Below are 13846 nucleotides of genomic sequence, written 5' to 3'. Positions count from 1 at the left end.
ATCGGCGAGGACCATTCGCAACCGTCTCCATGAAGCTGGGCTACGGTCCCGCACACCGTTAGGCCGTCTTCCGCTCACGCCCCAACATCGTGCAGCCCGCCTCCAGTGGTGTCGCGACAGGCGTGGATGGAGGGACGAATGGAGACGTGTCGTCTTCAGCGATGAGAGTCGCTTCTGCCTTGGTGCCAATGATGGTCGTATGCGTGTTTGGCGCCGTGCAGGTGAGCGCCACAATCAGGACTGCATACGACCGAGGCACACAGGGCCAACACCCGGCATCATGGTGTGGGGAGCGATCTCCTACACTGGCCGTACACCACTGGTGATCGTCGAGGGGACACTGAATAGTGCACGGTACATCCAAACCGTCATCGAACCCATCGTTCTACCATTCCTAGACCGTCAAGGGAACTTGCTGTTCCAACAGGACAATGCACGTCCGCATGTATCCCGTGCCACCCAACGTGCTCTAGAAGGTGTAAGTCAACTACCCTGGCCAGCAAGATCTCCGGATCTGTCCCCCATTGAGCATGTTTGGGACTGGATGAAGCGTCGTCTCACGCGGTCTGCACGTCCAGCACGAACGCTGGTCCAACTGAGGCGCCAGGTGGAAATGGCATGGCAAGCCGTTCCACAGGACTACATCGAGCATCTCTACGATCGTCTCCATGGGAGAATAGCAGCCTGCATTGCTGCGAAAGGTGGATAAACACTGTACTAGTGCCGACATTGTGCATGCTCTGTTGCCTGTGTCTATGTGCCTGTGGTTCTGTCAGTGTGATCATGTGATGTATCTGACCCCAGGAATGTGTCAATAAAGTTTCCCCTTCCTGGGACAATGAATGCACGGTGTTCTTATTTCAATTTCCAGGAGTGTAATTTGCTGCATATTCTCCTCACAATATGTAACACGCAGTCTATCCTATCTGACTGCAGCTAGTCTGCTAGGCTTCTTGTGCTGAGGTTGTCATGTGCCATTACTCAGTACCTATATCAACTACGGATTGTGGTGGGCTGTAGGCGCAATTGGCTTTAAGCCCTTTTTCCATCAAAGTCTTAAATCGATACCTCCACATTTGAATTACCCGACCTGAAAATTTCAGCTCGATATCTTTCGTGTAGGCTAAGCAGTCATCTTAAGAAGGTAGTGAATAACAGGCATTTGACATCTCGTTTACCGCATATAGGTTATGTGTCGACTGTGACTTGCGATGTGTGTTGATGTGATGATGCGCTGTGTGGTATAATGAGTGAAGTGAGTGGTAATGAATTCGTAAATGACTACACAGACAAAAAGAAGAGAAGAAATAGTCGGGAAAGTTACAGAAACAAGAAAGGAGTGGTCGTGGGTGCATAAAAATTTAAGCCCATAGATCGATGTTGTCCAAACGAATTTAGTGCAACAGTCACAGGTGAGATCCGAGAAAGAATATTCAACTTCTTTTATCGTTGTGGTGATAAATCTCACCAGGATGCATTTCTCTAAGGATGTGTGGAGAGAAAGGATGTTAAAGAAATAAATAAGATGCCCAAAACTAACAGTGAACATGTATCAGTGTATTCATTTTCTGACCAAGGTTATTAAGTGCCAGTCTGCAGAAATTTGCTTCTTTGTGTGATGAACATTTCTGAAAAGCTTTTAAGAACTGTGCAGAAGAAGGTTCTGCAAGGTGATAGCTTTAAAGGAGTAAGCATGAAAATAGACCTCATAATATAGGTAAGGAGATTTGAGAGTGTATTAAGGAGCATTTAGTAACAGTCCCTCACGAAAATTCGCATTATGCAGCATCAAGAACAAGCTATAATTCGAGAACCCAAATTTAAATATCAGGATATTATTCACCCTCTTTAAAGAATATTCTGGGGCAAAATGTGGTAGTCAGGTTAATGTGAAGTATCATGCATACTACAAGTTCTTCAAATATTGAACTTCACATTCAGACATTCAGAGATTTGTGACTTTTGTTCTGAAACTACTATAAGGCTTAAATGTGAAGAAAACAAGGAGCTCTAATGTAGATTAGATTTGCACAAAAAATCTGTTGAGGCCTATTGTGCAGTTTATTGCACATTGTAAATCAGATGACAGTGTGCTCTTCTTAGAATCTGATTATGCGCAAAACCTTCCATTTCTAAAACTAGTGGTGAATGCGCAGTTCTATAAACGACTTCTCTGGACGTATGTTTTTAATGTATACTGCCATAATGATGGTTCAAATGCTTCTTGAGAAGGATCCCGACTCTGTCTACTCATTCCTCCACGACTTTATATTCAAGAAGCTTGAAGAGTTCAACAAAATTAAGAAAATATTTTTTTTTTCCTGATGCTGCAAGGAGGCAAAACAAAAACTTGGCTATGATCGCTTATTGCACATGTTTGGAATAGGAGTATCACACATTCTCCCAGTACATGACCATCCATATAGTCAGTGTGCCCTGAATTTTGGCATTAATGGAAAAAAGTTGAAGAGGAGGGAAACTGTACATTCAGAGGAGGAGTATGTCCTAATCCTTAAACAATGCAGCGAGAAACCAGAGCCATTTCAAGCCATTGATGGAAGTGAGCTTATTAAGGATTGGAAGAGAAGCTTAATGTATCTAAGCCACAGGGGAAATTTCCTTTCCAGCTGCAGTCATTTGTGAAGATGCACTTTGGCAGTGATGGCACAACTGAGGCTTCAGAATCATATTTGAAGTCCTGTAGACCCTTTGAGTTCATTAAGAAATCAACAAGACTACCTGGAGATATTTTATTTTTGTCATTAATAGAGAAAGCAACTGTAGCAGCAGCAAAGTTGAGGGACATCCAAGCCCTGTTGCGCTTCCTTCCTGATACAGTAAAAGGCTGGTAAGAAGAACTTCTAGAGAAAATAAACAGTGAAGAAGCTACTGGTCCTGATCAGGAACATAAGCTATAGTGCTCAAGAACATAAATTTTTTTGTTAGTGTACAGTTTAACTGGAAAAAGTAAAAGTAATACTCCAACTCAATTTTCACGATTTTTTGTAGAGGTATCATGGTTTGATGAAAATAGGACGTAAACCGCCCACTATATTTTGGATAATATAATCGCAAATTGAAGAAAGATCTTCAGTTGTAAGAACTGATTCTGTATGTTAAAAGTATGGTCTAAGACAGGATTATTACGTCACTGAAATATCATTGTTTTTCAATAAGATATAAATATGCCAGTCTTCAAGTCACTTTTACCGGAAATGAATTTTTTCGGACTTACGCCCGTAGTTCATCAAAGTACTCAATTCCGTGAGGCATACAGTAAGTCAGGGCTGACTTACAGGAATATGTCTAATGGAAACATACACAAGTGCACGAAATATTAATTTCTGTTGCGACTTGAAGGTCTTGCAGATGTGTTCAGACACATGGCGGCCACAATAATATATTTAGAAAGTCCCCCCATACCTCTCTCTCTCTCTCTCTGTCTCTGTGTGTGTGTGTGTGTGTGTGTGAGAGAGAGAGAGAGAGAGAGAGAGAGAGAGAGAGAGACAGAGAGTATGTGTATGAAATTGTGTACAAGTGTACATTCATATTTTCATGGATGCATCGTTTGTTTGTGCACCTTTTCCTGTACTCGCAAATGCCAGTGCTGATTACTGTCCTATGCTGTTTTTCTTGCTTTCACTGGTTGATTCGTGTTTCAAGAATACTGGGAGATTATAGTCCACACGTTTGTGCTCAAAAGTGATGCCTCCAAATTGTGTGTATAAAAACTCTTCACCACTATCAAATTCAGGTCCTCGTTTTTCAAGTTTTGTAAACATGAAAACTGAACGGGGCCAAGTTGTGACTGTATGGAGGCTATACGATGATAGTAAACCCAAGGCACTGAATGGTTGCAGATGATGTAACGCTTGTGTGTGGTTTGACGTTATCATGTTGAAGAAGAGCAGGCTCCAAATGTCAATGAATCTTTGAATTCATACTTTCAGTTTCCGGAGGGACTACGGCACACTGTTTCCCAGGCAGCGGCATAGTTACATTGCAAACCGCCATCTTACACACGACTATTCAGATTCCTCCAGAGGGTTGCAGCTTGTGTCAGCAAAACGGGAAGTCGAAGGAGTAACATGCGTGGCATGCAGTACCTTAACAAGTATCGAGAACAGAACAGAAAATGAAGAGGCATTACTTTTCAACAAATCCTTGTAAATATTCGCATATTTACTAGGCTCTTGACTATAGTGCGCCTTCACTATAAATTACATAAAAAATTAATTTCAGGTTTATTTATCTTCTCAAGTGTGGCTTTAAATAACAACACAAAGAGAAACATATTGCCAGCAAAATAATTTTTACTGTACTTAAATACTGCTTTTACCATCAATTTGCAATTTGGAAAAGGGAGATTGTATTTGTTTTATGATCACCTAACTTAATTTTCATGTCTGTTACTTTTCTTGAAGTGATAATTATAGATTACAAAAAAAGGAATTCTAGATGTGTAATTTCTGGTCAACTTTTCTACAACTAATAATGGTAATAGGTCATTAAGTAATGTTAAGTTTTTTTAAAGAAAAGAGCAATACTGCTAGATGAATTTTTATATTTTCTTTGAGAGACAATGACATTATTTACATACAATTCCATCTTCAACACATAATACGCACGAGAGAGAGAGAGAGAAACTAACAAACCAAACATTATTTTACTTTAAACCTCTCTCTGTCCTTCTACATTAACAACTCTCTCAGAATCTCTACACAACTTGCTTTATAAAATGGCTTTTCTTTACATCACAGAGTGATATCCACAAAAGGTATTCCTGTTTGTTGCAGAGATTCTTCTTTTTCGAACTTTGGCAAGTACTTCGTTGTGTTACATTACTACCCGCGTACTGGCATTCGTCGCCCAGCGACTACACTCAGTGGTCCAAGTATCCTCTCATGGTCATAATCTCTTGCAACACATAACGCTACCAAAATATCTTCCACTGTTCAGTCACCATGAATCATGCACTCCATAAAAGAAAAAAGAGAATACCCACACATGAAAATCTGGCCTTGTGGTTAGGTGAAACAATGTCTTGCAAACACAAGAAAAAAAAATAGACATAAAATAAAGTTGAGCAGAGTATTCCCGTCCATCATGTGCTGGAGAGACGTGCGTGTGTGTGTGTGTGTGTGTGTGTGTGTGTGTGTGTCAACACATAGGCACACACTATAAGTGTGTGGCTGTGAAAAGGGTGTTCTTTTGTTATATCTCAAATATTTTGAGCAACTGAATTAACTGAACTCGTATGAATCAGTAACTTTCTCTTTTTGATGACTGCATGTAAAAAAAAAATTACGAATAACAGGACTGAAGTTCTTGGCTATGAAGTAAGAAAACTATCTTCAAACACCTAAAGATCTGATTACCTCAGTGAGCTCCATTTTGAGTGTTAGAAAGGATTGCTGGACACAGACAGCTAACAATAGCCTTATGAAGTGTTTCAGTGGTACGTGACTGGTTAACAATCGGATCCTAAGGTCAAAGGAATTCATTGTATGAATTGTAAATGACTATATGTGACACATCAATTAATTATGAGATGCAATAATGGTATTGATATGCCTGATAAACTCGCTGGGCAGAACAGGTAATTAGGATTGCGGAAAGGGCCAAATAAGGTTGGGGTCAGTTCACCTTCTAATTGGAATTTATTGTAATTTAATAACACATTTACAGCCAAAGTGGCACATAGCCGAACCTTTACCAAATGCAACTCTTTCACGGCTGAAGGCTTCCAAACAAGAAATCTTAAAAAAAAAATCAACAAGATAAAAATCCAATTAAAATAGCAATAAAATAATTAAAAATAGCCGTCTATGACAAGTAGGTGGAAAGCATCAAAGCAAAGTAGATGTAACAAACATATTCAAGGTGCAATACAAATGGCTGAAGGCCACAATTAAGTTTCAAGATTTTGAAATATATTACCATAATCTGTTAAAGGCAGAAGGCCGCAATGTTTAAGCTTGAAAGATAATTTTAAGAATAAGGTTGCCAGACTGAAAGCCCACAAGCTCTTTTGCAAAATTTTTAAGAAAAAAGAAAAAAATAATCATAAGCCTTAAATTTTAAGTAGCTGAAAACAGATAATTAAACATCGCTGGGAAAGACAATAAAGACAACGGCACTCAGAAGCAGAAGGGAGGTTGATCTGCCCACGTTCACGCAGGTGAGACAGGTGGTGAGCACAACTACACTCGATCCGTCGGAAACCCGTCCAGGGGACAGCCACGGACCGACCGACACAACGACATGCTTGTCACCAACCGGTACATGAGAACTCAAACACCAAAATGTTACAGACGAATATATCCACAATCAAATATGTTTATGCATTACGCGGCTAAATTTCAGTGCTGCTCACAGGAAAACTTCCTCAACAGCGAACCACCGAAAAGAACCACACAACATCAATGCACGCGGCTTGGGTAGTTGAAACCACTACTTAACTTTGACGTCCTGGGTCGGTCAACCACGAAGCTCGCAGTGATCGGACAGCTCCACACACGCTCCGACACTGCGCAGGGACCGCCAGCGGACCCACCCGACCGTGCAACACGGAGATATCCTCCCTGATCCGCAACAGCCGACTCCACTCAGAACGCCGACAACATCTCAAATAGTCATCAGTGGAAATAACACCAACCACACACACAACCTGACAAACACTTGCGCGAAAAGTTGGACGATACACAACAGCCGGCCATTGTTCCCGTGCGGTTCTAGGCGCTTCAGTCCGTAACCGCGCTGCTGCGACGGTCGCAGGTTCGAATCCTGCCTCGGGCATGGATGTGTGTGACGTTCTTAGGTTAGTTAGGTTTAAGTAGTTCTAAGTCTAGGGGACTGACGACCTCAGATGTTAAGTCCCATAGTGCTTAGAGCCATTTGAACCATTTGATACGCAATAGTAACTAAGCACACACGAAGACAAATCGGGAATCGATGCACACACACACACAGCCGACTCATGAGCGATCGGCAAGCCAAAACGCGTCGTAAGGTAGGACGACCAACCGATGATCCACCAAGACCGTGGTCCGGCTCAAGTGATGCGTGGCGGCAATGGTCGGGCGAACCATGTCGACGCAGATCCCACTGCTGCTCCAACCCGACTGCACTAGTGCCGCATTACAACTCCACAACTGGCAGGTCTGAACTGCGCTCCAGACACGTTCCAACTGACTGGCAGCCCCGAACTCACGACCCAAACTGCCTTTGACAGACAACTACCGGGAAGTAATAGCAGTCAAGCAAAGATACTACGGGAGGGGATTGAACCGCGATTTATTTTCAAAGAATGTTCTTAATAATTTATTTTATTTACTAGCGATTCATCAAGAACATTAACACATTTGATCACACTATGTAAGCATGGAAGTAGTTGCCAGGGAGTAACTGATGAAATGATAACCAAATTCGTTTTAACAAATTGGGAATTTTATTCTCTTTAAAGAAACAGATTTAAAATTATAATCAGAAAGCGCCCTCTAAATATCAAAGTTACAATTTATTCAGAGGCAGAAAGAAACAAGTTTTGACTGTATGAGCTTTCGGGCAGAGAACCTTGGCACTCCCTTTTGACACGGCCGTAGTTACTACCGCTCACAACAGCCCCTCGAAGACCACACTGGTGCAAATCTGCAACACAGCAGATAACTTTAAACTAAGAGTTTTAACAATTTACACAAGCACACAAAGTATGCACCCCCCATAGGAGGGATGGAAATGGTACAAAACACTAACAATTAAAATATTAACCTTGCCACCGAAGGTGCAACTTGATTTTAACTTCTAGGAAAAATCTTATGGTGAAAGGGAGGCAACTTTATGTACTAAAATGATCATTTAAATAAAATCCCATGGAATGCAATCTTATATAAAATTCTACAAGGTTGGCCAAACCATAGTTGAGATGCTCTACAGTACACAGATACCACCTCTCAAGATCATAGGCAACAATATCAAAGTTTCCAAAGACCAAAACATATTTCAGGTATTAGGCCGTTACATTCCAAGCAATGAACTGGTTAACACACTAAATCCGACAAAGATGACAGAGGCAGCTACTAACGTATGGTAGATTGATATGGAGATTATTGAACAACCCGAACCGCAGGTTGCTCTAACCTGTCCCTACTCCACAAGGGAAAAACGGACCACCCAATTTATTAACAACCACCTTCTTGCAGGTGGGCAAATGGAGAAGAATGGTGGGACGACCCAAAAGCAAAACGGCTACTGACCTCACCAAGAAAACAAGTAGAATTTAACAAAAGTAAATCAAAAGTAAATAAACTGCGATTTCTCGAGAATACATGGCGCAGCACCCCCAAATCGCTTCACACTACGCGCTGCAGCGCGGTCTTCAAAATAGCAATTTTTACCACGGCTCTGGGATGTCTCGATACGCGCTGCTAACGCCGGTCAAGGCAGGAACTCAGTGACAGTACTAACTTAAATTAACGTAGTGAGGTGGAAGTGCGTTAAAAAACAGGGTGTAAAATACATAGTGATGGGAACACGAGGCACACACGGCTCAGGTTTTTTTAATGGTAAGTTGATGAAGATTTTACAATGAGGGTATATTACTATACATATGTAGCCTATACACTGACTTTCTGACTTGTGTATCATAGAAGCGAGATTTACAGATTGGTAACTTGTTGCTGGGCGTACGTGTGGGCAAAAACGTTCAGAGTTCCCATCTAAGTTTTCTGCATTTGGTGTGTGTGGTGTGTGCATGTGTGTTAACAGCAGAGTGTAATAATGCCAATGCTCTGCACAGGTGGATTCCTCAAGAGGAGAGAGACAGAAGGCTGATCGAGGCAGGCAAGCGAGGGGCAGTGGAAGATGTGTTGGCGCTGCTAGCTGCAGGGGCCATCCTGGAGGCCAGGGATGTGAAGGAGTGGACCGCCCTGCACTGGGCGGCAGCCAAAGGGCACGTGGAGGCAGTACGCTGCCTGCTGGAGGCCGGGGCAGAGGTGGATGCCAGGACCAGCCACCAGGACACGCCCCTGCACCTGGCTGCGGCAGCAGGTCACGTGCGAGTGGTGCGGCTGCTGGTCGAGTCCTGTGCTGACCACAACGCTGCAGATCAGTGGCAGAAGACGCCGCTGCACTGGGCAGCGGAGAACGGCCACGCAGAGGCGGTGGCGGAGCTGCTGGCGGCAGGCGCCGATGAGTGAGCCACAAGCAGTGCGGGGAGCACCCCTCTGGACCTCGCCAGGCAGAAGAAGAACTTGCAGCTAGTAGAGTTGCTAACATGACGCTTCCCTTATTATGAAGAGAACTGCAATAAAAGAACAATGCTTCACCGCATCACTTTCCTTTATTTTTGAGATTAAGAATACAAAAAATTCGACGTATCTTTATCCATTTCTACCCATCACATATATCTATTCTTGTCACTGCTCCATAAGTGTGATAAGTGCGAGACATCCCTCAACTGATAACCCCTCTTGTGAAGAAACGACGTGACAAACATTTCTCGAGCAGCTTTTAGAAAACTAAACATGAACTGCAAAACTTCTACACTACTGGCCATTAAAATTGGTACACCACGAAGATGACGTGCTACAGACGCGAAATTTAACTGACAGGAAGAAGATGCTGTGATATACAAATGATTAGCATTTCAGAGCATTCACACAAGGTTGGCGTCTGTGGCGACACCTACAACGTGCTGACATGAGCAAAGTTTCCCACCGATTTCTCGTACAGAAACAGCAGTTGACCGGCGTTGCCTGGTGAAACGTTGTTGTGATGCCTTGTGTAAGGAGGAGAAATGCGTACCATCATGTTTCCGACTTCGATAAAGGTCGAATTGTAGCCTATGCGATTGCGGTTTATCGTATCGCGACATTGCTGCTCGCGTTGGTCGAGATCCACTGACTGTAATCAGAATATGGAATCGATGGGTTCAGGAGGGTAATACGGAACGCCGTGCTGGATCCCAACGGCCTCGTATCACTAGCAGTCGAGATGACAGGCATCTTATCCGCACGGCTGTAACGGATCGTGCAGCCACGTCTCGATCCCTGAGACAACAGATGGGGACGTTTGTAAGACACCAACCATCTGCACGAACAGTTCGACGACGTTTGCAGCAACACAGACTATCAGCTCGGAGACCATGGCTGCGGTTACCCTTGACGCTGCATCACAGACAGGAGCGCCTGCGACGGTGTACTCAACGACGAACCTTTCTGGACACAGAAAATGTTCGACTGCTGCCCTGGCCAGCTCATTTTCCAGATCTCTGACCAATTGAAAACGTCTGTTCAATGGTGGCCAAGCAACTGGCTCATCACAATACGCCAGTCACTACTCTTGATGAACTGTGGTATCGTGTTGAAGCTGCATGGGCAGCTGTACCTGTACACGCCATCCAAGTTCTGCCAGGCATATCAAGGCAGTTATTATGGCCAGAGGTGGTTGTTCTGGGTACTGATTTCTCAGGATCTATGCACCCAAATTGCGTAAAAATATAATCACATGTCAGTTCTAGTGTATTATATTTGTTCAGTGAATACCCATTTATCATCTGCATTTCTTCTTGGTGCAGCAATTCTAATGGCCAGTAGTGTAATAAGTACCACATCTCTGTCTGAAACTAGAGATTCTCACAGCATATAAAATATTCAAACAACTTACATTGCGACCAGATGGCATCGTAGATACCTGCCGATATTCGGACACACAATCATTTTCAAGGCCCAAATGTCGAAATATCAGTGGTTCTTGAAGACGTCACATGGCTGCACCCACATGCATAGTTTGAAACAGTCCTCTACATTATTTGTGTGCTGGATAGCACTTGTTAGGAACTTCTTAAACTAGTGCAAGCTTCAGCGGGCCAAAGAGATTCTGGTCATACGTAAAGCACATCGGTGGCAAGATGCAATCAATACCTTCACTGCGCAATAACAAAGGTGAAGTCATTGATGACACTGCAACTAAAGCAGAGTTCGTAACACGGTTTTCCGAAACTCCTTCACCATAGAAGACAAAGTAAATATTCTTGAATTCCAATCAAGAACAACTGCTGCGAAACATAGAAGTAGATACCCTCGGTGTAGTGAAGCAACTTAAATCACTAATAACGGCAAGGACTTCGGTCCAGATTGTATACCAGTCAGGTTCCTTTAAGAGTATACTGATACAATAGCTCCATATTTAGTAATTATACAGGGTGTTACAAAAAGGTATGGTAAAACTTTCAGGAAACATTCCTCACACACAAAGAAAGAAAGTATGTTATGTGGACATGTGTCCGGAAACGCTTACTTTCCATGTTAGAGCTCATTTTATTACTTCTCTTCAAATCACATTAATCATGGAATGGAAACACACAGCAACAGAAAGTACCAACGTGACTCAAACCCTTTGTTACAGGAAATGTTCAAAATGTCCTCCGTTAGCGAGGATCATGCATCCACCCTCCGTCGCATTAAATCCCTGATGCGCTGATGCAGCCCTGGAGAATGGCGTATTGTATCACAGCCATCCACAATACGAGCACGAAGAGTCTCTACATTTGGTACCGGGGTTGCGTAGACAAGAGCTTTCAAATGCCCCCATAAATGAAAGTCAAGAGGGTTGAGGTCAGGAGAGCGTGGAGGCCATGGAACTGGTCCGCCTGTACCAATCCATCGGTCACCGAATCTGTTGTTGAGAAGCGTACGAACACTTCGACTGAAATGTGCAGGAGCTCCATCGTGCATGAACCACATGATGTACTTGTAAAGGCACATGTTCCAGCAGCACAGAGTATCCCATACGAAATCATGATAACGTACTCCATTGAGCGTAGGTGGAAGAACATGGGGCCCAATCAAGACATCAACAACAATGCCTGCCCAAACGTTCACAGAAAATCTGTGTTGGTGACGTGATTGCACAATTGCGTGCGGATTCTCGTCAGCCCACACATGTTGATTGTGAAAATTTACAATTTGATCATCAGAATCGAGGAATCGCAGTACATACTGACGAAACTAAAATGAGCTCTAACATGGAAATTAAGCGTTTCCGGACACATGTCCACATAACATCTTTTCTTTATTTGTGTGTGAGGAATGTTACCTGAAAGTTTGGCCGTACCTTTTTGTAACACCCTGTATAAAACCGCTCGCTCACAGAAAGATCCGCACCTAAGACTGAAAAATTGCTCAAGTCACACCAATACCCAAAAAGGGAAGTAGGAGTAATCCACTGAATTACAGGACTACACCACTAACGTTGATTTGCAGTAGGGTTTGGAACACATACTGCATTCGAACATTATGAAGTGCCTCGAAGAAGATACATAGTTAGTACGGATTCAGAAAATATCTTTCTTGCGAAACACAGTTATCTCTTTATACTCATGAAGTAATAAGCGCTATCGACAGGTGATGCCAAAGATTTCCAGAAGGCTTTCGACACCGTTCCTCACAAGTGTCTTCTAACCAAACTGCATGCCTACGGAGTATCGCCTCAGTTGTGCGACTCGATTCGTGATTTCCTGTCAGAAAGGTTACAGTTCGTAGTAATAGACGGAAAGCCATCGAGTAAAACAGAAGTAATATCCGGCGTTCTGAAGGAAGCGTTATAGGCCCTCTGTTTTTCCTGATGTATATTAACGACATAGGAGACATTCTGAGTAGCCATCTTAGATTGTTTGTAGGTGATGCTGTCATTTACCATCTTGTAAAGTCATCAGATGATCAAAACGACTTGCAAAATGATTTACGTAAGATATCTGTATCGTACGAAAAGTGGTAATTGACCCCAAATAAAGAAAAGTGTAAAGTTATTCACATGAGTACTAAAAGAAATCCGCTAAATTTCGATTACGCGATTAGTCTCACAAATCTTAAGGCTGCGAATTCAACTAAATACTTAGGGATTACGACTACAAATAACCTAAATTGGAACGATCACATAGATAATGTTGTGGGTAAGGCAAACCAAAGACTGCGATTTACTGGCAGAACACTTAGAAGGTGCAAGAGGTCTACTAAGGAGACTGCTTACACCACGCTTTTCCGCCCTTTTCTGGAGTACTGCTGTGTGGTGTGGGATCCGCATCAGGTGGCACTGACGGATGACATCGGAAAAGTACAAAGAAGGGCGGCTCGTTTTATATTACCGCGAAATAGGGAAAATATTGCTACGGACATGGTATGTGAATTGGGGTGGCAATCATTAAAACAAAGGCGTTTTTCGTTGCGACGGGATCTTCTCATGCAATTTCAATCACCAATTTTCTCCTTAGATTGCGAAAATATCCTGTTGGCACCCACCTACATACGAAGAAAAGATCATTAAGATAAAATACGAAAAACCAGGGCTCGCACACAAAAATTGAAGTGCTCGATTTTCCCGCGCGCCGTTCGACAGTGGGAAGGTAGAGAGACAGCTTCCAGGGGGTTTATTGGACACTCTGCCAGGCACTGTATTGTCAATAGCAGAGTAATCACGTAGATATAGATGTAGATAACCGCCATATAATCTGTATGGTTAGAATTCATCTTTAGCTCTGTCACCAGACTGAATTTACCTCTTTGCTTTCAGTACAGATGGTGCATCTACATCTACGTCTACATTTATACTCCACAAGCCACCCAACGGTGTGTGGCGTAGGGCACTTTACGTGCCACTGTCATTACCTCCCTTTTCTGTTCCAGTCGCGCATGGTTCGCGGGAAGAACGACTGTCTGAAAGCCTCCGTGCGCGCTCTAATCTCTCTAATTTTACATTCGTGATCTCCTCGGGAGGTATAAGTAGGGGGAAGCAATATATTCGATACCTCATACAGAAACGCACCTTCTCGAAACCTGGCGAGCAAGCT

The sequence above is a fragment of the Schistocerca cancellata genome, chromosome 11 (assembly GCF_023864275.1).
Source record: "Schistocerca cancellata isolate TAMUIC-IGC-003103 chromosome 11, iqSchCanc2.1, whole genome shotgun sequence".
Classification (NCBI taxonomy): Eukaryota; Metazoa; Arthropoda; class Insecta; order Orthoptera; family Acrididae; genus Schistocerca; species Schistocerca cancellata.
Note: the sequence above shows the minus strand (reverse complement) of the source record.